The following is a 24400-nucleotide window of genomic DNA, read 5'->3' as shown; positions in this document are numbered from 1 at the left end:
GATTAAACTTGTATCATATAAATAAAATATTAATCCTCACATAAATAAAACGGATACATCATATTCTTGAAAAGGGCAAATTGGTTGGACGTTACAGTTAACTGTCGTTGGTCTCCCCGAATACTTCCTCCAACGGAAATATCTTTAAAGGTCATTTCTTTCTTTTATCGCTGTGTCGGCCATGTATTTGAGCTCATTCAGCTGTTATATCTCCTTTTTATGTCGTGTTTTTTATTAGTTTAGTTCAGTGGAGTTAAACTCTCCCGCTGCTCTTTTGCTTTTTGTCCATTTTGTTTCAAAACGCTCTGATGGTAACAGAGTGATTTTTTTGTTTTTTTACTTAACCTGAACACATTCACTTGGCTGCTGTTTGAGACAAAGCATGTTTCCTGGCTGTGTCCGACGTTGTCCTTTCTCCTCACCGCGCTAATCTTTTACTGTGGGTCACCACGAATATATCCTTCCTCTCAACATGGTCTGGACAAACAAAGCTGCACATGTATGTTCTCACGCAGGGGTTTCCAAAAAACATGAAGACCTGAAATGACTCTCAAGGAAAAGAAACGAAAAGAACCTGCTATCCAGATGTTTACACCGATAGTGACTCTGTAAAGAAGCCTTGTGGGCTGTGAAAAGATTGAGAGGCAAACTTTATTAACACGTTTTCGGCAAAGTTTTTAAAATTAAAATGCAAGAATGCAAACTGGTTTCACTCCCAGGGCGTCAAGTAAGCGACGCTTGTGGCCCTCGGCGTCTCAACAGCGACGCACGTGACATCCGCCGTTATTAGAAGCAGAACAACTGACGAAGTGTTCAAGAGCGAGAGAGTCCACTTGGGGCGAGAGGAAGGTTTTGGACGGGTCAAACAAACACAGGATTCAGGGGACGTGGCGCCCGTGTCCCGTTTCCAAACCAAAAAGTTGGATGATGTTCACTGACGAAGTAATGTCACATGAAATGCGTAACGACGTTAGCCGTGCGTGAACCTTCAGAATGACGATACGAAGCAAAAGGTCGCCTTCTTCATCGTTATAGTAAGTGGACAAAATATGACAAATAGGTGTTTTAACAGCTTAACTTGAGCCTGACGACATTTGTAAGCGATCGAATATGAAAATGTTGTGTCAGAGGGAGGATTTTCTCAAATATATGTTATTGGTAGACCTCGATTTGAGACTTGTCTGTTTCAGATGGCTGGTCTATACAAGTTAAACATTTCTAACCCTTTAATTATTCACGGGAATAAGTGTCATTTTTGGATTTATATTACTGTACTGTGAGCAAAGGTGTGGTTGGAGATAACCAGAGAAAATCATATTGTTGTGATGGATGAATTCATGCATCAGTACTTTAGATGTTCATGGGTTGTCTGTTGTTTGTCTGGATACCTGTTTGCTTTTAGTTGTAAACTACAAACTGTATGGAGTTTCGTATTGCTACTGGGCACTAAGACATTGACATTGCGTCTACTGCTGCCTTCAAAATGGACCTCGTGAGCTTGTGGTTACAACACGGGAGCTCGTGTCCACAATATTCTCCGCCTTCAATTGGTTAATTCGTGAAAACGCAGCTGCTAGTCAACGCCAATGTTAACGTTACCGTCGGTGTCCAGAAGCCACCGAGGAAAACTGTTTAGCAAGCTAGTGAGCGGGAAATACAAAAGCACAGTGACAGAGGGAGAAAAATAATAAAATAATATAAAATATGAACTTTTATGGCCTCCCCCATTTCTGACAACATCAGCAAACACGTCAGCACTCGTGAACGACTCGTCGATAAACACGACTCCATTTGAAGGCAGCGTTCAACATCATGTGATAACGTTTTAGGTTGCTATGATTACATTATGTTCGTTGGATGAATGATAGGTAATCTGGGGACATTATAGAAATATATGTTTTGGTATTACGCAAAGACCAGTTGATACACAGTGTAACTCAGCTGGACCGTCACATCAAACGTCTTACCCACATTCACTCAACAACATCCTACTACACACACACACACAGTCATTTCTGTGATGACAGAAACCCTTTGGGGGCATTTTCCCTAAATGGGCATTTTTTTTCAAAAAGTGCATTTCCTTACTCCTTCCCTTTTATCAGAAGCAGGAAGTGTAAACACAATGCCTTCTGGGAAATTCCGTGGGGTCCGTTAATGAGGGGTCACGATTAGCGAGTGGACACACCCTTCCTGGTATTCAGCCGCTGACGGCATGTCTCTCTTTTCGTCTTCTGTCTCACACTTCTGGTCTGTCTCTTTCTTTCCGTCCCATTTTCTCAATCGTTTCTTTCCTCTTAAATGTCTCCACTTCTCGTCAGTTGAATCACTCAAGGTGAAAACTTTCCACACAGTCTATTTCTGTTTCCTGCCTGTCATTCCACCTTTTTTTCTCTTTTCTCACCTTTTTCCTCTTCACCTCGTTCCTTTTTTTTTTCGTCACTCATCTCTGCCTCGCCTTGAAAGCGGATTAGCAACTTAGAAGATGGTGTGAAGGATAAACACACCAATTTAACACCTTTTCTTTTTTGTAGTGGCAATTCAACTTTTTTTTACTTTTAAAAAAACCCTTTACTGTGACTTGTAAAATCTTGAGGATGATCAAGAAGATGTACGCAAAGTTTAGATTTTGGTTCAAACAGTTGTTAATACCTGTCATTTTTTTTTTTATTCGTGCAACTCGACTGCAAGTGTCATGCATGCAAATCCTACTTCAGGATTACACAAAGTTATTTACGGCAGCATTTATCAAAGGCATCTTTCAGAGGTACGGAGAATAAATAACACCCAGGAAATATCTGTAATTACATCTGTACATTGTCCGCAGGCAAGGGAGTGTGTGCGTGAGTGTGACGGAGGAGCGGCGGCAGACAAGACGCTGAGATACAGTTGTCATTCTCCGGGATGTTTTGTGACTGGCAGACAGGTCTGACCTAGTTTCACTCAACCAAAGGCTAAGGCGTAGAAACGAGTCAACAAGACTTTCATAGTTCTGCCGGTCGCCCGAAGGGGTCGTCGAAGTTCATCCGCGGAACTACAACTCGGCTCTGTTCCTGACATCTTAAGGACAAGGGATGTAGTTATTCATTATGTGTAAATATTTATGTATGACGGTTTAAATACGAGTGGCGTGGTGGATCAGTGGTTCATATCGTCATCTGACGACCCATCATCCGAATCCGCACCAGTAACAAAAAAAGCTGACTCCAAAATAATGAGAATTTGAGCGTAGATTCCAGACCTTCCATTCTGGTGTTTGAAAACGGCCATCAGAGAGTCAATCAAGAGTTTCGTAGACGAAAGTGAAGATTGGGGACCTCGTCTTCCCGTGACAGAGCCAGAAAAATGGCAACGAGCGCGAATGTATTGATGTAAGTCGATTTACAGAAATAAAAACTCTTAAATGCAGATTATCCTTCGATTGAAATAAAAGTTAATGAGGGTAAAATGACTCCTCTGGCCTATAACTTGATAAGATTGCGTGCTTTTGTTTTTGGATTCGTCTAAAGCATGAATCTGTTAGTCTCTCATCTGTCAAGAGTTCAGAGGACTTTGTCCCGGGGCAAAATATCTATCATTTGGTTGTCATAATGGAGTGTTATGTGTGTTTGTTGGATATTCACTCAGTCCTTACAGAATGATTCCTAAAGATCTTGGTGAGCCCCTGAACTCTATCGGCATGCTGAGGCCACTACACCCAATCCAACACTAGAGAAATATCAAAATCTCAGCAGATGACCGTGTTATATATATTGAGCTAATTCACGCTCCCCAGAGGATGAACCTTTTCCAATTAGGACAATCTTCACGTGCCACTCTCGTACCAAAACATGAACGTTTTTAAAAAAAAGAGAGAGAGATAACTACTGGCTGGATTGCCGTGAAGTTTGTTCAGGGCTACTCCTGGTCCCCAGAGGATGAACCCTGTTGACTTTGATGATCACATGACCTTTTTTCTCTATAGCACCACCCTGACATGAAAATGTGTACTTTTGCACACGAGATAGCCTGCTGCATAATGGAACAGGTTGACATTTGCGAAACTTCTCCCCAGAGGAGGAACCTGTACCTTTTATTTAATCAGGACTAATTCTGACGAGCACCGGAGGAGCAACAGTTTAAACATCTCCCGCTTGAAGCGCATGAACTCGGCTATAGGGTAGCATGGTCAGAATTTGGCGCTGTAGGCTACGCATGGCGGGAATCTGCCTGTGAACATTTTAATGGCAGCTAGTATTGTCCATGTTTCATGCTGGAGACGAAGACAAGCATGAGAATATATGAGAAACAGCTAATCGGTCACGTGAAATGAATGTTCGCTACGTCAGAGTTTGTGGGGTTTTTTTTATCAAATTTTGCTTTTGTTTTCACGCGGCTCAACGCGACACATCAAAATGTGTGAATGGAAACACGGCTTATGTGGCACAGGAGGTGATTCCACAGCTTCAAATCTGCGACGGTCGACCGCTGAATAGTGTCTGTTGTTGAGATTAAAACATGTTTAATCACAAAGCAGCTTCTAACAATCTGTCTGCCAGCAAGTCACACCAGGAACCGCTCACACACACACACACACACACACACACACACACACACACACACACACACGGTGTCCTCACTGACACTGTCATGTCACAGAGTTTCTTCATGCTCTGATTGGTGTCCGAGAGCCATTCTAGTTAATTCTATTTTACTTTCACAATCAGACGAATCAGATTTCATTACGGCGAGACTGTTGTGAATGATGTGGGCCAGCTTTTAAATCTGACAGTAATAACCAACAGCCATCTGAAAATAATTTAAAGCCTAGCGTGTTATCCACATTGGTTTTGGCTCAGCTGTCAGCCCCTGACTCCGCCGAAGGCAACATTTCCAACACGGCACATCCGAGTGGTGAAAATGTTGAAGGAGCCCAACTATGAGGGGGGGGGGGGGGGGATATGATGTTTTTTTCTTGTCCACACAGCACATACTGAATTATCTTATAAACCATGTACATAAAGTAGCTACACGATTATTTCTCATTAGTTCAACCAGCACATCGCAAAGAAAAAAAAATCTCTCTCCGATCAGGCCAGCATTTGAAAGCCTCTGGACCAATCGGGGAAACGTTCAAGTGGCATTACAATTTAAATTTCAAACGTGTTCCGATACGAGGTGAAGCGTTGGCATGTTGCGTAAAAAAAGTGCAGAATACAGGTCAGTCCCTGAAAATAAAACCCCAACTGGGTCTTTCAGCCGCAATCAGCGACTTCAGCTGCGCTAACATCGCCACAGCTGGACAGCCTGTCAAGCACTCTGACATATATCTGAATGAATGGCTCTAATCATGAATCTTATGCGTGTGTGTGCGTGTGTGTGCGTGTGTGTGTGTGTGTGTGTGTGTGTGTGGGAGGGTGAGGTCTCCCAGATGGCACCCAAAGGATTTTCACTGATAGTTCCCTCTCCAGGAATTAGACCACTGGGTTTAGTTGCATCAAAGGCTTTCGACGTAACAACCAAATCAAATCACCTCTGTCACTCGGGGGCCATGGAGAACAGATCCACAAAGAAAAAAAACACACACTAAAGAGGAACTACTCTCTCACACACACACACACACACACACAGGGGGTGGACAGAATAACAGAAACAGCTCTCCACGTTATAACCACGGCACCAGAATTGATCCGACTACCCCCCTGAGATCTTTTATTGTCATTTATGTCAACCCCGGTATGCTATAAACACATTCTGCACACACTAGCAGGCAACTCTCCAGCTGACAAAAATGACACCGCTCGACCACTTTGCAAATATTAAATGGCGTCGTCAATACTTTATAGCCGCAGCAGCTTGACGTCAAGTTGACAGGAGTCTTCCAAGATGAAACTCCTGGTGGATTTATCTTCTGTCTTTCTCTTAAAAAAATGTCCCGCTCCGTCCTAGATCATACCGGTATCGTCTTAATGGTCGCAGCAGTCTTGTCTCCGGGAATGACAGTCCAGCCCTCTGGGGGGGGGGAACAGCGCTCAATTACAGCATTCAAATCTCCAGCTGTCCGGGATCATTGGCGTGACATATGTGGACGTCCTTGAAGGGGGTAACGACCATCATTTCAAGTTATTTCAGTACCTTCTTGGAGACAGTTTGACCGGTATTCATGAGCGTTTTCACCCTGGAGTGACTGGGGGGGGGGGGGGGGGGGGGGGGGTAGCCTGGAGTGGGGTTTTTTTCAAAGGATCTGGGTTACAATTTGCCGCTCTACACCGCTTTTTAATCACATTCAGACTCTCATTTGCTGAGCTGCAAAGCTCTGGATGTATCTATCCGTGTAATTGTTCAGCACCTATACTTATTATCCACACACACACACACACACACACACACACACACACACACACACATAACACACCTGCACAATCAGTGTTTCTCAAGATAGAAGGAAAAAAGGAAACTTACCACACAGACAGATGGTCCAAGCCAAGTAGAATCAGACCGAAATGATGCCCAAATCCTTCAAGGCGCTCTGTTGCGCGGTCAGACTGGAGGTTATACTTTATGAATGTGGCAGGTCGCGGTAGAGATTAGTGGCCGGTAGGTGGTCGAATGCTCAGCAGGGAGTAAAACCACCTCCGACTACGCGTCTGTCCTCGCTCTCTCTCCTTTTTTCTGATGTTGAAAGAGAGCAGCAGGTGTTGTTGAACAGGCAGGGATTTCTCCTCTCCGCTTGGTTTCTCACCGGGTTTCTGTACAAAATCCTCTTCGAGATTAAAAAAAAACAAAAAAAACAGGATAAGTCTTTGATGACGAAGTATGAGGTCGATTCCTCTTTGAATGAGAATGAATCCCGGAGTTCACTCAGAGATATCGCTCTTGCTTCTGTCGGTTTTTCTCTCAAAGTTTTGTAAAAATGGTGTTTATCGACCAGGTTTGTTGAGGTTTTTCCTCCAACAGGTTCCAGGGCTCTTTGGCTCTTTTTTCCCCCCTCCTGTCGCCTCTGATGTGGGTTTTCTCATCCAGTGGTGAACCACATCTGTCCAAACCGCAGTCCCCCTCTCACACAGGTCACTGCCCACTTCCTCTCCCTGTCATTGTGGTCAGTTTCCGCTGGTGCACCCTGCTACTGCTCCTTTTTCCTGTCCTGTAAAAGGGAAGGAGGGGGGGGGTGAGGGAGGAAGAGAGAGAGAGATATATAGAGGTATGGAGAGGTATGGGGATTGGTTGAAAAGACAGGGAAAAAAGGAAAGAGGCAGAGAAGCTGGAGAGAGAGAGAGAGAGAGAGAGAGAGAGGGAGCGCATATGTCAGAACAGCTCAAAGACGCTCGGAGAGGCAGAGAAAGCAGCCGGCTCGTGTTCATGAAGCAGATGGAGTGAGTGTGTGAGGGAGTTGAAGGGAGGGAGGGAGGGAGATGGAGAGGAAGGTGAGAGAGGCGTTACTTTTCAGTCCTCCTCGGAGAGAGGGAGAGACGGGGGGAGTGGGGGGGGTGGGGGGAGATTTATTATTCATGTGTTTGAGATAAGGATTAAGTTAAACAGGTTATTGGGGATAATCCTTAGAGATTTCCCCACATGAGGCTAGTAAATATTTCAGAGGGCTGAGAGAGAGAGTGTGTGTGTGAGTGTATCTGACAGAGAGATCTTGTCGCCACACACACACACACACACACACACACACACACACTTCATCCATCTCACCCCCCCTTCTCTTCTCTTTAGGGGGAGTTGTTCGTCAGTAATTTGGCGAATTGGACAGGAAAGCCAGCGTGTGTGTTTTTACATGAAACCTCTCCTGTGGCAACAGCAGTCCTGTCTTTTTCACTTCCATCCCTCCCTCTCTCCCTCCCTCCCTCCCTCTCTCTCTCTCTCTCTCTCTCTCTCTCTCTCTGTTTGCTCGCTCTCGTGTTATTTGCAGTTTGAGCTCCACTCATAGAATATTTTCCTCACATCTGGGAGCAGCACTGCCGATCATCAACATGACATGAAAAAATCAACATTTACTTTGAATTCCTCCCCCCTTATTGCAGCAGTTGTGGATTGTCTAGGATCTCTCAATAATTTCCACAAACTGAAGCACAAAAAGGTTGTTTTGTCGCTGACTTTCAAAACAATAGCAAATGTCCTTTTACCTTTTTCTGATCAGGAACAGCCACTGACACTACTTGAGCTGTGGAGTTTTTGACTACTATTGGTGGTTTAGAGCAGCGTCGGTTCCAATTTTGTTTTGTTTTTTTCTGCATTCCCAAGTGGACAAACCCATTCTCACTCCCAGCTCTTAAAATACAACAGGTCATTGGCCCTTTGCTTCAAACTAGGACGCTCTAAATTCCCCTCCGTCATCAATCTTGGAATGCGTCAGGGCATCGTATCGCCACGCAGCAGTTCGTAGGGAATAAATCAGGGACCGCGCGTCACTTTCCACTTATTACATAAATAGTTTAGTTTTCAAAATAAACTCTCGACGTTCTCAAGAAACGTACAGTTGCCGCTTGTTACATGCATGCAGTGTCTTTTCAAAATAAACTTACAACGTATATCTTCACGCGACTAAACTGCTTGGTTATGTTTAGGACTAGATTAAAGAGAGATTAAAATGAGAACTACGTAAATAAAACGTCATACGTAAATGAAGTAGTTAATGTACGGATGTTAATCTTAATGTTTTTATTGTTGTGAATTAGGAAAATAAAAATAAAATTTAGGAAAATATTAGGAAAATATTAGGAAAATATTAGGAAAATAACAATAAAATATAGGAAAATATTAAGAAAATATTAGGAAAATATTAGGAAAATATTAGGAAAATAAAAATAAAATTTAGGAAAATAATATGGCCTGTTAAAACAAGTATGTTTGTTACGTAAATGAAGTTATGTAGTGAGCTATCACACATACAGATGTTAGTTTCACATCGGTGTAAATTGAAAGCCCAGTGCGTCTCACACAGAGGCTAAAGGGTGCTTTTCATCGCGACGCTCTCAGATGCCGAGTGGCGCCGCTGACCAGGCGTCAGTATTCGGTGAGGGCGAGGTGAGACTGGATTGAGTCCGAGCGACGCCTTTCGCATCCCGCCGTTGGGTTTCAGACTAGCGGCGGTAACACGCGAACAAATGTAGCAGTGTGCTAACGACAGCAGTGAAGAACAATGCAGGATTTACTAAAAAAAAAAAATCTGCTTCGCAAATGTTTGATGACGCCTCTGTTGGACAGTCTGCGTTTTGGTTCGTGACGTCGTCACCGTCGTGGTTAAAAGAAACCCACCCCTCAAGCTTGAGGATCCATTATTCAAAACCGGCCGTCTTGGATTTTTACTTCGTCGTCTTCCGTTACCTGAAGCAACGCTCGGCTGTATCTTCTGATCACCTGTAAGAGGTCAACGTGTTGTTTCCGCCTTCACATTTAAGAGACGTTCGCTTGCCTTCGCAGCCGTTCTCTCTGTGAGGTCGTATTAACAAAGTAACATTTTTACTTCCCCACGTTTCTGGTTTTTACCTTCCCCGGTGAACAACGCTTTTTTTTTTTTTTTTTACACGAGTGTCATCTATTTGGGGTTTTTTTTGACAAAGAACTAATATCTAACTTCAGGGGGAAAAAAAAGTCTCTGTCAGAAAGTGTGTGTGCAAATGTGTGTGTCAGCTGAGACAGATAAGGGACAGACTGGTGACTTTGATGACGGAGACACACCAGAGAGAAAAGAAGAAGCCTGAAGGAAAGCGTCTGAAAATGTATTATTATTTTATTTTGATCTATCACCCAACATTATTCTAATCAACTTAATATACCATAATTGATAATCTGTGGTTTGTGTGTATTAATATGTATTGTTCATGCCTCTTAACTTTAAGTGTTGATGGTTTTTGAATACCGTACCTTTTAAAGATGATCAAACTGAACCGGGCAGAGCCAGTGATGTGTGTGTGTATGTAGAGAAAAGGAACAAGAGAGGAAGCAGCAAAGAGAAAGAGTTTGTCCTCGTGTCGGCTGTCTGTTGTCTTTCGACGTGAACAAGAGTGACGGTTGTCCCACAAACAAACGACCAACAAACGTCGCAAATACGATGGAAACTTGTTTACACGTCTCTTCTTCCTCCCCTCCTCTGAGTCTCTCTGTCATTCTGTCTTTTCAAAAATCCTCATGCTCTTGGCCTACTTTTTCTTTTTAAAAAAAAAAAAAAACACTTTGGCACTAAAAAAATTGCATCCTCGCTGCGCTCATGACATGTAAGGAAACGGGTGATATCCCCCCACTGGTGGTTTGACTGGAAGAAGACCGCTGGGAGTCGAACATCAAGGACTGGAGGACTGAGAGACAGACAGACAGAGAGACAGAGAGAGGCAAACGTCTAACGTGCCAGATCTTTTTTAACGGCGCTATATCTGCATAAAGAGGCCGCTTTCATCATTAACACCTACAATGCTTTTATATATATTTTTAGAAGCATGTTCAGAGGGTAGACAAAATAACACGGAGCACCCCGATTCACCGCTGCAAACGCTGCTGTGAAGGTGGGTCGCTCTGAGAACCCACGTATCAAAGTGTTGATTGACGGAGCAATATTTAATAGCTGATGATATAATAAAAGTCCTTTTCCACGCAGTTTGTTTTATCTATACAGCCAGCAGTGCTTCATATTTTAAAGGGCCAGATCACACAAATAACCACAAACCATTTTTTGCAAATCAAAATCTCAATCAGAAGCGGTTTATTGTCATCTTTGCACACACAAGGGAATTGGCTTGGTGATTGGTGTGGTTTGAAAAAAAGATAAAGACAAAGAAACAGTTAACATTACATTTTTGTTTATTTGTTCAACAAGGTTTTTGCCACCATAGACATAAACTGGTTGCTGAATTTACACCTGGGGATTCAGGGTTTACGTCGTACCACATGATTTGGCTTTCATTAGGCGAGTTTCTTTTTCCTTCCATGTTTTTCTTTTCTCAGCGTTGTGTTTGGTCCACACACTGTTGATCTCTCGATTACACAAGAGCGTGCTGCCTGGTACTTGCAGATAACAGACTGCAGTTGTGAAATCGGACCCTCTGTCCATCCCGTGTATCGGTATTATCCCTAATTATCACATCGAGCTTTAAAGAAACACAGTTCTACTGTATCTCAATCAATTTCTCATCAAAGGCGTCATTACACACCAAAACATTTAGCATTTATAGTCAAATTTTTCTTCCCTCCATAGTCCTTTATCTGTTCAGACAGTCAGAGGATGAGGACTACCAAGAAAATCTCTAGTTTCCCTCCTTTTAAAATGGTACTTTAGCTCCTTTTTTCCAAAATCTCACAGTTTTATCTGGTAAAGACAACGATTTCTCGTCTTGGGGCTGGAATGAGTCTTTCTTGCTGCCGTTTGGCCCGTGCTTGCATCATCAGGTGTAGGATTTTTGGGTGGTGAACAGAGCCTGGCTATGACATAAAGAGAGTATTGACAAGTGAAGTGGAGTTTAAAGGCATGTCATCAGATGACAAAAGCAGAGATAAGGTTAAAAAACTGTGAAGTGGTTCCAAAGTCCCCCATGTGTCCTTGGCAAATCGCTTGATCTGAAGCTCCATGTGAACATGCGCCGTTAATTTGTCACACCATTTCACATATGAAAGTGAACGGGAACTTCAACACACAAACGAAAGTTATCAAAAGGAAATTTCAAAAATTAATTACACTATTCAAAAGGATGGTAGGAAAAAAGAAATAACTGTGGATAAAGATGAGTGGATTAAAAACTGAAACTTAATTTGAGCAAGACGTAATGGGAACAGTTCTCATTAAGTACACTCCTCCCAACTTCAGTTTTATAAGCAAAGATATGGTGCATGAAAAAGGAGGTTGAGCCGCTAATAATTCTTTCCAATGCAAGCAGATGTCTTTCTGCTTCTTTTGAATATGTTGCTCTTCAGTTGAATTCCTCTTGTTGAGTTGTACTTTCAGACCTAAATGTTGTGCAAACTTTATTTAATGACGTTTCTGAACTGCTGCGTATCATCGGCGTATACTTTGACATTGAAGTCATTGTTGGGTATTTTGACATTCATGTTGATATTTATTACCTTATATTTCTTTTCTTAAATAATTTAATTTCATGATTTTTTGTTGAAAGGTGCTGAAAACTGAATCTAAGGTTAAACTTACAAGGAACTGATTGCGTAAATGTGTTTTTAAATGTTTTCACCTAGAAACCGTTAGTATTCAACACTCAATTCATCCAGAGTTTCTAAATGATTTTATCCCAAATTACACTTTCTACAAGCAAGACTAGAATCTCACACGAACAGACAAAAGCAGCTTTACTTCAGAACGCTCTACGCCCTCATATGCTTCAGAACAATGTTTCCATGCGTATTACTGCACAAGCAAATCACTGAATAATTTCAGCATGTATTTTCAGTCACGATTCATTAGTCGCGCTGCAACACATTTGTTAATCGCCTCACTATCGCATAAAAGGCTGTTAGAAACGCTTTATGTAAATGTCAGTCAGTAAATTTCACCACAGTGATCAAAAATGTTTGTTTTACAGACTTCCTCGCTGCGTTGTTGCATCAGACGCTCCATTCATTTCCAGTGAAAAGCTGCATTTCTTTAGTTGTGCATTTGGATCAAACGTACTGGGATTATATATCAAATTCAATATATACACTTGAGCAGATGTATTGAAAGCCAATATCATGCATGCAAACAAAGGACCCATTGTTTCTCGTTTCCAACCAACATTGGTTTCTTTTAACTGTAACCAAAACCATTCCCAAACCTTAACCCAGTGGTTCCCAACCTTCCCCCTACTTGTATCTAAGAAGCTTTACAACGCTCTTCATTTGTGGTTATTGTAAACGTTCCTACGCAGCCACCACTGGAATCTTATTCTACATATAATACTAATACTGATCTTTATCTGTCATGTGGACAACTATTTTTGACTATTTTGACTTTTAAAATTGTTTTACATCCAGACTTTTGTATACATTATCCTGCAAGTGTGTGATTATGATTATACATGTGGAAATTAGGGATGTCGCAGTATGACATTTTGATATCACAACAATTGTGGAAAGATACACAGGATTATTAACCAGAATATGAACTCAGATATTACCATCAGTGATAAGGAAATATAAGATTGTATTTTTAGTATTTTCAGTTGTGGTAAAAATCTTGACATCCCCAGTGTAAATGTAATTTTGACAACCTCAGAGCAGACAAATCCACTGCCTCAACCAATGCTGTGTCTCAATCTGGACTCCTCTGTTAGTACACTTCTATGTAGTACACTGTGTACACTTTGTACTTACTTGCATTGTGCGTGAATTTCATCACAGTAGTTCTGTCTCTAATCAAACATGGCTGTTGCCATCCGCCCCCCCGTTGAAATATCTGCTGACAATTGTTAAATTAAAAAATGAACTTGATTTTACTTTTGCTGAGTGTGCCCCGTGTTTCACACAGGACGGAAAATACGCTAAATAAGTTTAGTGGTCCCTCCCCTTCTGCTACGTAGATAGCGACCATTGAGGGTCTCAACTTTTTGGCAGAGACCAAGCCAACATTTACTTTTTTGTTACGTAATTTACGTACTTAAGTTCCGTTACTTAGGTTGGTATTTTGACCCAAACCCAGATCTTTTTCTAAACCAATCGCATGGGCTTGTGCAGGCGTACTGATCGCTCGTGTTGCACAAAAAGTAACAAAATAGCTTCTAGTAAGATATCATATGAACTCTTTGAAGATTTGTTGCTCTGGAAGTTACACCGTGATTTCAGGAACGACAGAGTAACAAAGCAACAGCCAACAATCAGTCTGATTTAGATTTGCCAGATGTCTCCACAGACAGCAATACAGATTGTGTTTTATGTAATTGTATCTGAGAGAAACATAAGGCAAAAGACACTGGTGGTACCCAGGAAAACCTGTAAAACAACGTGAGATCAAATAATTGCCTTTAAGATATTGCGGCCCAGGACGCAGCATCCACAGCAGGGAAACGTCTCTCTACAACAGAGACTAACAGAAGACCGGCTGCCTCAGGCAAACTGAGGATGCCCTTCTTCATCACAGCCAACAATTCATAACAGATTAGACCGAGAGGCAGATGTTTGTTTTGTTGTTTGTTTCTGTGTCTGAAAAGCAGAACTATCCAGAATCCCCTTATGCTGTACGCAGGGGTGAATATAAGTAGAGTAGTAGTAAAAAGTAGAATTTTGAGGTACTTGTACTTCACTTGAATGTTTCCATTTAATGCTACTTTGTACTCTACACTACATTTTGGAGGCAACTTTTTACGTCGCTGCTTTAATTTAACTTTACCGATGTTCAGATTCAGATAATTCAAGAATACAAAAGTAATGTTGTTCCTTAATTTAAGATTTTGAATGCTGGACTTTTACTTTCAGCAGAGTATTCATACACTGGGGTATGACTATTTCTAATTGAACAAAAATAGCCTGAATATTTCTTCCACCACTGGCTGTCAGTCAGCTCTATCTGAAAGTTCATAACGTCACTTATTCATCTTTAAAGCACATCAGCTGTCACTGCTTTCACATGCGTCGGAAGAGTAATACACAGTAGTATCCGTCGTCACAAGAGTGCGCGAGCCAAAAATGAGGTTATTATGTATTTTAAGTTACCTGCACATTTTTGTAACAAGGCGCCCAACGCGCACTTTGGGCTTTTCAGACATGACTGCCACGAATACTGATAACAGCAAACAGCTTTCATTAAGAAGTGAAGTAATTACTAAATGTTTATTACTAAAATGTTTTCAGGATTTTAGGAAGATGGCCAAGTTGTTCCTTTTTGACAATCGATGAGTTGCACGTTTGATCTATGGCATTCTTTCGGTCACACATTTTGACTTCTTGTTTCTTCGAAGCTCAAACAATTAAGGAATTTCAGTTTGAACCTAGAATCAACACAGCTTAAGCCGTTCTCTATACTGCTGCTATTCAGCACCAGTTTTCTGTTTAGCGACAGTATATCATTTGGTTCATTTAGTATTAATGGAGAATTACAAATTCCCTTTAATAAGTTAAGAGCATGTGACGTTCTTATTCTATAAATAAAACCAGAAATGAATCAAGTCTTCTGATGCAGGTGGCTGATTTGACGCAGCAGCTGCTGTTGTCTTTTCTATTGACCACATTACTTTAAATTTAACGTAAAAATCTTCTTTGCACTCTGAAATTGATGTGAAAATCGAGTCAAGGCAAACAAAGAAAAAAGCCTAACACTCCCATGACCTCGGTTAAAGAAAAAAAAAAAAAACGTCATTTCAGTTTTCACCAGCTTGAATTGTTACGACACACAGATCCGGAGAGATGGGACATTAACCCCTACTGTGTGCATGTTTTTGTGTGCCTATACAATGCTTGCATATATGTGTGTGTCTACCATGTGTGTGTGTGTGGGTGTGTGTGTGTTGTGTAAATAGACAAAGATCCCTGAGGACAAATGATGAGGAGATGATATCTTGTGAAGTGTGCCCTTTAAAAATAGCAGGGTCGCTGTCAACATTACTTGGCTCTGGATGAGCTTTCTGTTTCTGTGTGTGTGTGTGTGTGTGTGTGTGTGTGTGCATGTCTGCGTGTACACTCTACCATGCCACCATGATCTGTGTGTGTGTGTGTGTGTGTGTGTGTGTGTGTGTGTGTGTGTGCGTTTGTAAGCCTTCCTGTACTGCATTTGTGTGGGCTTTCTGTGTGTGTGTGTGTGTGTGTGTGTGTGTGTGTGTGTGTAGACAAGTAACAGCTATTAGGATCTGTCATCATGCATGACTGAGTTCTACATGACCTGTGTGTGTGTGTGTGTGTGAGTGAGTGTATGTGACTGTGTGTGTGTGTGTGTGTGTGTGTGTGTGTGTGTGTGTGTGTGTGTGTGCTAATAAACGTGTGTGTCCGCTGCAGAGAGGTATAAGATGCATTTAACCAGAGCTCCTATGACTGATGTACATGGTAATGTGAAATATCGCCTCAGGGTGACACAGACAGAGAAAGAGAGAGAGAGAGAGAGAGAGAGAGAGAGAGAGAGATATGGGGGTTGGGGGGGGGGGGGGGGTTAAAACAAAAGGAATATGATGGAACAAAGGAGCAGTATACAACTTGTAAGCATTTATATTAACAGTATATAATAAACACATTTACCGAAACAAATTCAAATCTTCTTCTACTAACATTATATTTAGGCTGAATGGCCATTTAGTCAACACCTCTTTATTCAGCCTCCTTACTGTACTTTATGGAGGCAGAAGAGGATTTTTCTCTCACATGCATGGGCGGAAACAATGGGCCCCCGGGTACAAGCATGCAAAAGGCCCCACCACCTCTCCTACAGAGGAGAAAGACACACAGGCGTTATTGTAGTTTAGCCTCTTTATGTTGTGGTTTTGTGTCTAATTGTAGTCGTTACGCATCTCTCTGTGGTTTTACTTCTCCTTATGGTCATCTTGTGTCTCTTTGTGGTTGTTTTGTGTCACTTTCTTATTGCTTTGTTTAGTTCTTTTTGGTCTATTGTTATTTTGTCACTTTTGTATTTGTTTTGCATCTCATAGTAGTTGTTTTGTGTAATTTTTCACTCATTTGAGTCTTTTTGAAGTTGTTTTGAGTCTCTTTGTAGTTGTTTTGAGTCTCTTTGAAGTTTGTTTGAGTCCCTTTGTAGTTGTTTTGAGTGTCATTATAGTTGCTTTGAATCACTTTAGTCATTTTTAGTCTTTTGTGGTCATTTTGTGTCTCTTTGTAGTTGTTTTGAATCTCTTTGTAGTTGTTTTGAGTCTCTCTGAAGTTTGTTTTGAGTCTCTTTGTAGTTGTTTTGAGTCTCTTTGAAGTTAGTTTGAGTCTCTTTGAAGTTTGTTTGAGTCCCTTTGTAGTTGTTTTGATTGTCATTATAGTTGCTTTGAATCACTTTAGTCATTTTTAGTCTTTTGTGGTCATTTTGTGTCTCTGTAGTTGTTTTGAATCTCTTTGTAGTTGTTTTGAGTCTCTTTGTAGTTGTTTCGTGTCTCTTTGTGTTCATTTTCTTGAGAAAAGAATTGATAAGGTAAAGTCAAAGTTCAGGCTGTGTATAAAAAAGATAAAGCGGCTTAGCAGCTATTCTGACATATCATAAACAGACAAAATGCACAGGTGTAATTGATGACGATGAGCTCAGACGATGGCTGCATTTTATTGAGGCGATCCAATATCGAGTGCTCTGGTATTCTGCATGCTTTTAAAATGACACCTGTGCTTTACGTTATGACATATAAAACTGTCTGCAGTAAAAATTATTTGAAAAGTGATTATCAATTCAGAGGTCTGCTAACAAGCTATATAGCTTACATGTTTTAAGGACTTGAAAAAATTTGACCTGATGGTGGAAAGCCTCAGCGATCAGGCAAATGATAACAATTCATCCTCCGGAGGAAATTAAATATGTGTATGAAATGTCATGGCAAACCATTCAAATGTCAACCTCATGGTGGGGCTTGAAGAAAATCAAAATCAGCATGCGTCCTCCTCTGGGGACCATGAATGAAAAAGTCCATGGCATTCCATCAAAAGGTTGCCTTGAAAAGATTTGCCAAACAGCGCTGCTGGCATGGCTGAAAATCATCTTGTTTTTTTTCACTTACACAGATAAATGCAGTCGAAAAGGCAGTTTGAAGATTTTATTAGAAAGGACTTGAGTAGGTGTTGAACATTCAAGATAAATATTTAGGTAAAGAAGTGTGTGGGGGGGGGGGGGGGGGGGGGGTGAGAAGAGGAGGGTGGGGCTGAAGGATGGCACGCACATGCACAATTCATATGCAACATCCCCATTAAAACCCAGAGATAAGGACCTACAAATGTCTCTCACACCGACTCCCCTCCCCGCTGCCTCGTCTTGTTTCACTCCCCCATTTCTCCACGTCTCTCCCACCTGTCTGTCTCTTATTGCGCCTGTCTTTCATCACTCCCCTCCGCTCTGTGGCCGAAACCTATCAGAGGTTGAATCAATGACGAGACGTCTAAGGATATCTCTGTGTGTCTTTGTGTGTGTGTGTGTGTGTGTGTGTGTGTGTGTGTGTGTATCTGAGGTCTGATTCAGAAAAAAAAATGTGTGTATTTTCCTTTGCACACTGTGAATTGAAATCTGTGCGTATGTGTTTCTGCCTCATTATGGAGACATTTTGTGATTGTGTGGTTTTAATGTGCTCTGCCGAGCTCTCATCTCCGTATTTCTCATATATCAAAAGTGTGAAAAACACATGTGTGCGTGTGTGCGTGTGTGTGTGTGTGTGTGTGTGCGTGTGTGTGTGTGCATTTCTTTGAGGATGCTAACTAGTGGATGCTAAATAATGCAGCGTTCTGCCGAAATGCCTCTCCTCCCCAACAACATCCCCATTAGTGATTCGGGGTTTGAAAATGTTAATGCTTTTAACAGAGTCACTCCTCATTCACATCAAACTGGAGAACATAGCAGGACTGGAGAGACTCGCACATATAGTGTCGACAAACATGGACAGAACCACATTGACAGATGTGTGCATACACAGAGAGACACGGACATGCAAAGATACTCACAGAAACATAGAAACTGACAGATGCATGATAACATATAAGCCAGACGCACAGCTGGATGAGAGAGAGGGTTTGGAGGAACGGAGGGTTTTGATCATTTTTTGGGTATTTTTTCGATATGCTGCCTAATCAAATCGTCTGCTTGCTGTTTTCTGGATGTTTCTGTTGTGAGGGGGGGTTTTTTTCCAGGAGTATCTCAAGAAAAACAAGAGACTTTCCTGGTAAATGACAAAAGAAAATGTTTTAATGAATCTACCACCAGCTGTAAAAGAGGTCCGAATGACATGTAATGTCTTTAAATTAAAGCCTGAGAAGCATTTCGTCCAATTCCCTGAGCATTGTACTATTGGTGAAGAGCGTTTCCTCTAATACGATAGACTGTCTGTAAGAAGTGGTAGTAGTCACTGTGACGTCACCCATGGGTCTGTGGACTTACGTTTTGAAGCCTCCGGTTCGGCATTTTGGCCGTCGCCATCTTGGTTTTTTCCGCAACCAGAAGTGACACACGAGGGTGGGGCTGAGTAAAATCCAATGGCATTTTTAAGCGAAAACACACCGTGAAAGGGTTAAAGTTGGAAGACAAAAACACGGACAAATCCCAGACGCTGTGGTAGAGACCTGTCAATCACCGTGTAGCCACGCCCTCAAGCTTACCCTGCTTTATGGTCTGTTTGACTCTAAATGGAGCATAATGTACTAAATGAACATCATGCTGTATTGAAGAAGACTGTAAACTAGAGATTGAGACCATAAACTCATGTTTACAATGTTTACTGAGGGAATAAATCAAGAGAGAAGTAGAGTCATTTTAGACTAGACTTCTATACAACCAGACCAGTCGCCCCCTGGTGGACACTAGAGAGAATGCAGGTTTAGGACGTTGATGCCAGTTTACGACACCAAAACAAAAAGAGGGAGACTCTTCTTCTTCTAAGAGAGCTGGATTTGACACAGCAAGTCAGTCTGGCTGCTAACTTGTCCCATTTGGCCGCTACGATACTGCAACCACAACAATGCCCCAAAAAACATTTAGCTGTAGACCTCCTTAATAAAAGAGATGTCTGTAAAACTACACGGATGACAAACAGGGTTATAACTCTGTATACATTTTTAAACCAGGGTTAAATGGGTTAAATGGTGTCTTGAAAAGCTATTTCTATGGGATTTCGAAGCACAACAGAAAATGTTTTTTTTGGCATATGCACTGTATGAGTAATTTTCATTGGAATGATTGTCCGCCTTCTTGGATTCCAGTATCACTCCCCGTAATACATCAGGGTTTTTACGTGATAAAAACATCTGGTTTGATTCCATTTTAATGGGAAATGTGGTCATAGTTTTTTTTTAAATCGCAGATGTACTAACAGTGGTTTCAGATGCCAATCATCGCCACCCCACTGTTGATGGAAATACGTCTACTATCAACATGTCCCTTACATCAAATGTTCAAATGTTTAGACATTCTTCACACGGCACTTGCAGCATCTTACAGCCGCACACAGCGAGCATCGCAGCCCGGCACTTTGTTTACAGGCTCGACTTTTAAAGTGAGGCAATAGAAAACCAACTCACACCGCAGCGTAGAGCATTAAGATGCAAAACCGTGAAACTGGCATGCGTTGGGGGTTTTTTTTTTTTTCCCTCCTTGTTTGAATTTTGGGCAGCACTCGGCAAACAAGGTGAAAAGAATGAGCGCCCGATTTTGAAATGGAGAGGAAAAAAAAAAAAGAAAAGAAAAAAAGTGACAGAGAAATACTTTATCTTTTCAAATGACTGAATTCAAATGAACTCACAGTGCAACAGAAAATGTGTTCAGTTTAAACCGCCCGAGGCAGAGAGGGAGAAATAAACATGCTCCGCACGCCTCCTTTTGTTATTCCTCCTTCTCTTTTGGTTTGAAAATGGAGCCTCTTTAGAGGAACTCTACGTCTGTGTGACATGTCAGATTTATAGAGAAAACAATATATGAAACGTGTATTTTATTATTTATCACCTGCACTATATTTGAAACAATGATTGTCGTATTTTATATTCATACTTTGTGTGCTTGTTCCCTTCTACCTCTCTATTTAGCTTGTATTCTGATTTATTTATTCCCTTTTTAATCATGTGTCTACAGGCAGGGGAATATTATTTATTTTTGTTACTATCTAGGAACCAAATTGTGCTGCGGGGATCGCCGTATACGTCCTCTGGATTAGAACGTCTTGGAAATGTGTTAAAACATTGAAATGGAAATGATTTCACTTTCAAGGTCAGGATTTTTTTTTTTTCTTTTTGACGCGCGGTCACGCAGCTGTGATACGGAGAGCATCAAGGTTAAACTGTTTTGATGTTCAGTAGGTGATCTCCCGCTCCCCGTCTCTCTGATGATGCAACCTTTCCTCACTCCTTGCCAAACGGTGCTAACTAGTGCCCAGACTCTAGGACTGCTGCCTTTTTCCTTCTTCTTCTTTATTGGTGTTTTCTCCATTTTTTTTTTTTTTCCTCCCCCCTGCATGCGATTCAAATGCCCTCCCTAGAAGCACGCGGAGTGCCGAGCCGGGCCAAACAAATCTGACTGAGTTGTTTATCACAAGCGCTTGAATGTCAACTCGGCGAAACCTGCAGCTATAGCTGTTGTGTGGAGAGGAATGAGAGTAATTACACAGACTGACAGACATAAACACACACAAAAAGCTTGCAACAGTGCAATCAGAGGCACAAACGCACACACTGTGTTGTTGTTTTTTTATGATAAACAGGCTGAGGCGATGCTTTCATGTTGTCTCTTAGCTTACTGTATGATGAAGCCATTAATTCTCTCTATCTTTCTCTCTCTTTACTTTATTCCTCTTTTTCGCAATCTCTTGTTTGCTCTTACCCATCCTCCTTCTGTCTCTCTCTCTCTCCTCCCACCTTTTCCCCTCTTTCCACCTCGCTCCCTTTCCCCCTTTCCCTATTTTTCTCACTTTCTGGTTCAATGATTGGAGACTTCAAATTGCCACTGAATTTCATCATAAAACCCCACTCTGCTCTTACTGCCCTTGTTGCCTCCTGCCAAACACACACACACACACACACACACACAAAAGATACGCTAGCGCACACGCAAGCTCATGCTAACGTGTCACCAGAACCTTATTATTCGGGGTAGCTATCAACAAATGCATGTCAAAAAACGGTTCTCTCTCTCTGAAACAGAAACAACAGAAGGAAAATTGGGAGTTCCGTGTTTGCAAAGAGCGCAGAAATATTTGTCGAAGCGTCTGATGTGCACAAATCAACAAAGGCACACAGAGCCGAGGAGGGAGATAAGAACGACTGGAACATAACATGCAAATAGGAAGGCAACGCGTTTCGAGCTCACTGCTCTCCCTCCGGCTGCAACGAACCACTTTTCACACAAACATGAATATATTCAACCAAATTGACATGCAGGTACAATCGCTAAATACTCCTGGATGGTTCTCCTTTTCAGAACGCTGTTGGAAAAATACACCACAGCCATTCATTCTTATTATTTCACCAGCTGCATGCAAGTATAAGGAATCTATTTAATTGCAACACAAGTCTGTTTTGTCATCCGATCACCTGGCAGGTCTTCACAATGAAAGAGTGACGCATCAAAAATGTAGTTCTTTAAACAGAAGAGGATCTGAGATGTTCTGCTTATGCTGTCGCTCGGAAGCCCAACACATTCTCACGCAACGGTTCACATTTTTCGTACGTTTTCTTAAAAGAAGTACAGCAACGCAGGTCAATATCCGCTCGTTACGCGCCTACAGTATTTTCAAGATAAACTTCTTCTTTGCAGAAAAACTAGAACTTTAGAAGAAGATCGTGGTCGGATTACTTAAGTAGAGAAGTTACATGACAAATAAATCAACGTTGACTTCTCAAGTCACACGGGGAACGAGCAACAGTCTCCTGGGTGAAAGACCCGTTGTTTTTGTTTGATCCATCCACTTGAATTACCCACAAATTGATTTTGGGCGATATCTACAAATTGCTAAATTTACACATACTATTGGACGCGGAAAGTATGACTTTGGCTTAATAGTAAATGTCCAAAATAGAAAGGGTTCATCCTCTGGGGAGCAAAAATATACTCAGTAGTGTGCCTGTTTGGCTGCCTTCCGTGGAGGTGGGTGTGGCACAGGATCGTCAGGCAGAGTGGAGACACCTGAGGCCATGAACAACACTGGGCCTGTGCACCCTTTATAAAAACCCTCTGGATCCTCAGTTGGCCTCTCTCTCCTACTCAAGACATCCATTTTGGTTTTGGTTCAGGTTATGGTTGGTTTCGACACTATACAACACTGCTGAAATTACTGACTTCACATGTCACTGTTAGTTTATGTTTGTCTTTGTTACTTTTAAACCTAATAAATAACTGTTAAACTGATTCATTTGAATGCATCTCCCTTTTTTGTCAAGGCCGTTCGGCCCGGTTTGTGACAGTAGTTTCATGGCAATCTAAAACGTCAGGAGTTATCTTCTGGGAGCCATGAATATCAACACCAGAGGTTGAGGTTAAGTGTCAGACTCACACTGGCAAACAAACATCTCCGTCTTCGCCACAGACTGACAACAAACAACTGGGAAACTCAGCTTTGTCCGTTCAAATTACTCTGTGATGTTACAAGTGAGGTCACTTCATTGTCACGCTGTGTACAAAAGGATATGGGTCACAGGTCTGACGCAGACCTGAACACTTAGTGAGTTCATTGTTGTGGCATTTACGGTCTCACACACACACACACACACACCGGTCTGACACTATAGTCAGCTGGCCGTCTGCTATCTTCAACCCACCGCGTTTGATTTGTTACATCCGGGGAATTGAGGCGCACATCAAACGTCACCTCCGTAAAAGGATTTCCTCCCTGCTCACATCTAGAAGACCACTGCGATAGAGTAGTGTGTGTGTGTGTGTGTGTGTGTGTGTGTGTGTGTGTGTGTGTGTGTGTGTGTTAGGAGACACTTAATCTCATCTAGCCAATCCTTAATCAGGACTCTCCAGTCCATCCCCTGGTATCCCTAGCAACAACCCTTCAATTCCTCAGAGTATCCCCTAATCTGGTGGTGTGTGTGTGTGTGTGTGTGTGTGTGTGTGTGTGTGTGTGTGTTTGTCTCTCTCTTAATGTTTACCTTTGGTGTTGTGAGCGAAGAAATACTTTTATTCAGAAACTAATTTGATTTTGATATTTCTTCTGTTTGGCTTCACAGTGGCGCTACATGAAAAACATTAAGCTTAATTCTCTGTGGATCATAAACATCTGCAGCTGATTTTGTGACAATTAAATGTAAAATAAATAAATAAATGAACAAATAAAAATCAACTGATCCATCCAAACTTTGACCAACTAACATGCATTTAAAACCTGTGTATCGAAGCGTCGTTGAGGAGTTTTTAAACGTGCCGTTTTAAATCGCCGTTGTCCAGCTGTGGACCGGTCACTAGTTTCCATCGGCTCCACAGGAAGGCAAAGGTCAGCCGGTCACAGGGCTCTATTGACGTGTGTGCGCTACATGCTGCTACTGTTTCAATAGGCGGAAGTCGGTGTGACCCAACACAGTAGAAGAATTCCTCGGTCCACAGCTGCGGGGAAAAAAAAATTCCCTGCTCACGTCACTTTGTTGAGTTGACATTTACTCACATTTACTGTCTTGTTGGCCTTTGTGGGTGATTCATGAGAAGAATGAGCAAGTGCAAAAATACTGGCCTGCGAATGTTAGGGCTTTTATTGTGAAAGTTAAGGACGGGAGGGGTGAGTCTGGTCTGCACTGCCTTTGTAAAGGTTGAAAGGAGGTTGTTGTTTTTATAATCCTTCATAAATATAGCTTTAACTATTTAATTTCACGATGCCTTCATTCTAAAATAAATTCAAAAAAATTGTTA

The 24400-nt window shown here is 41.7% G+C and overlaps 1 protein-coding gene across 1 annotated transcript in view; it reads right to left on the bottom strand.

The window, feature by feature from the left end:
* The window catches only part of cdh5 (cadherin 5), a 31934-nt gene extending 24652 nt beyond the window's left edge, over positions 1–7282 (bottom strand). The window contains exon 1 of the mRNA XM_068712966.1: positions 6442–7282. The gene's annotated coding sequence lies outside the window, so the exon portion shown is untranslated. The remainder of the gene's footprint in view (positions 1–6441) is intronic.
* Between the last annotated feature and the right edge of the window lie 17118 nt (positions 7283–24400).

Source organism: Cebidichthys violaceus, unplaced genomic scaffold (assembly GCF_023349555.1).
Source record: "Cebidichthys violaceus isolate CVI_PGR_0920_01 unplaced genomic scaffold, fCebVio1.0.p SCAF_187, whole genome shotgun sequence".
Lineage (NCBI taxonomy): Eukaryota > Metazoa > Chordata > Actinopteri > Perciformes > Stichaeidae > Cebidichthys > Cebidichthys violaceus.
The sequence above is the reverse complement of the archived record's forward strand: the minus strand, read 5'-3'. Positions and strand labels throughout refer to the sequence as shown.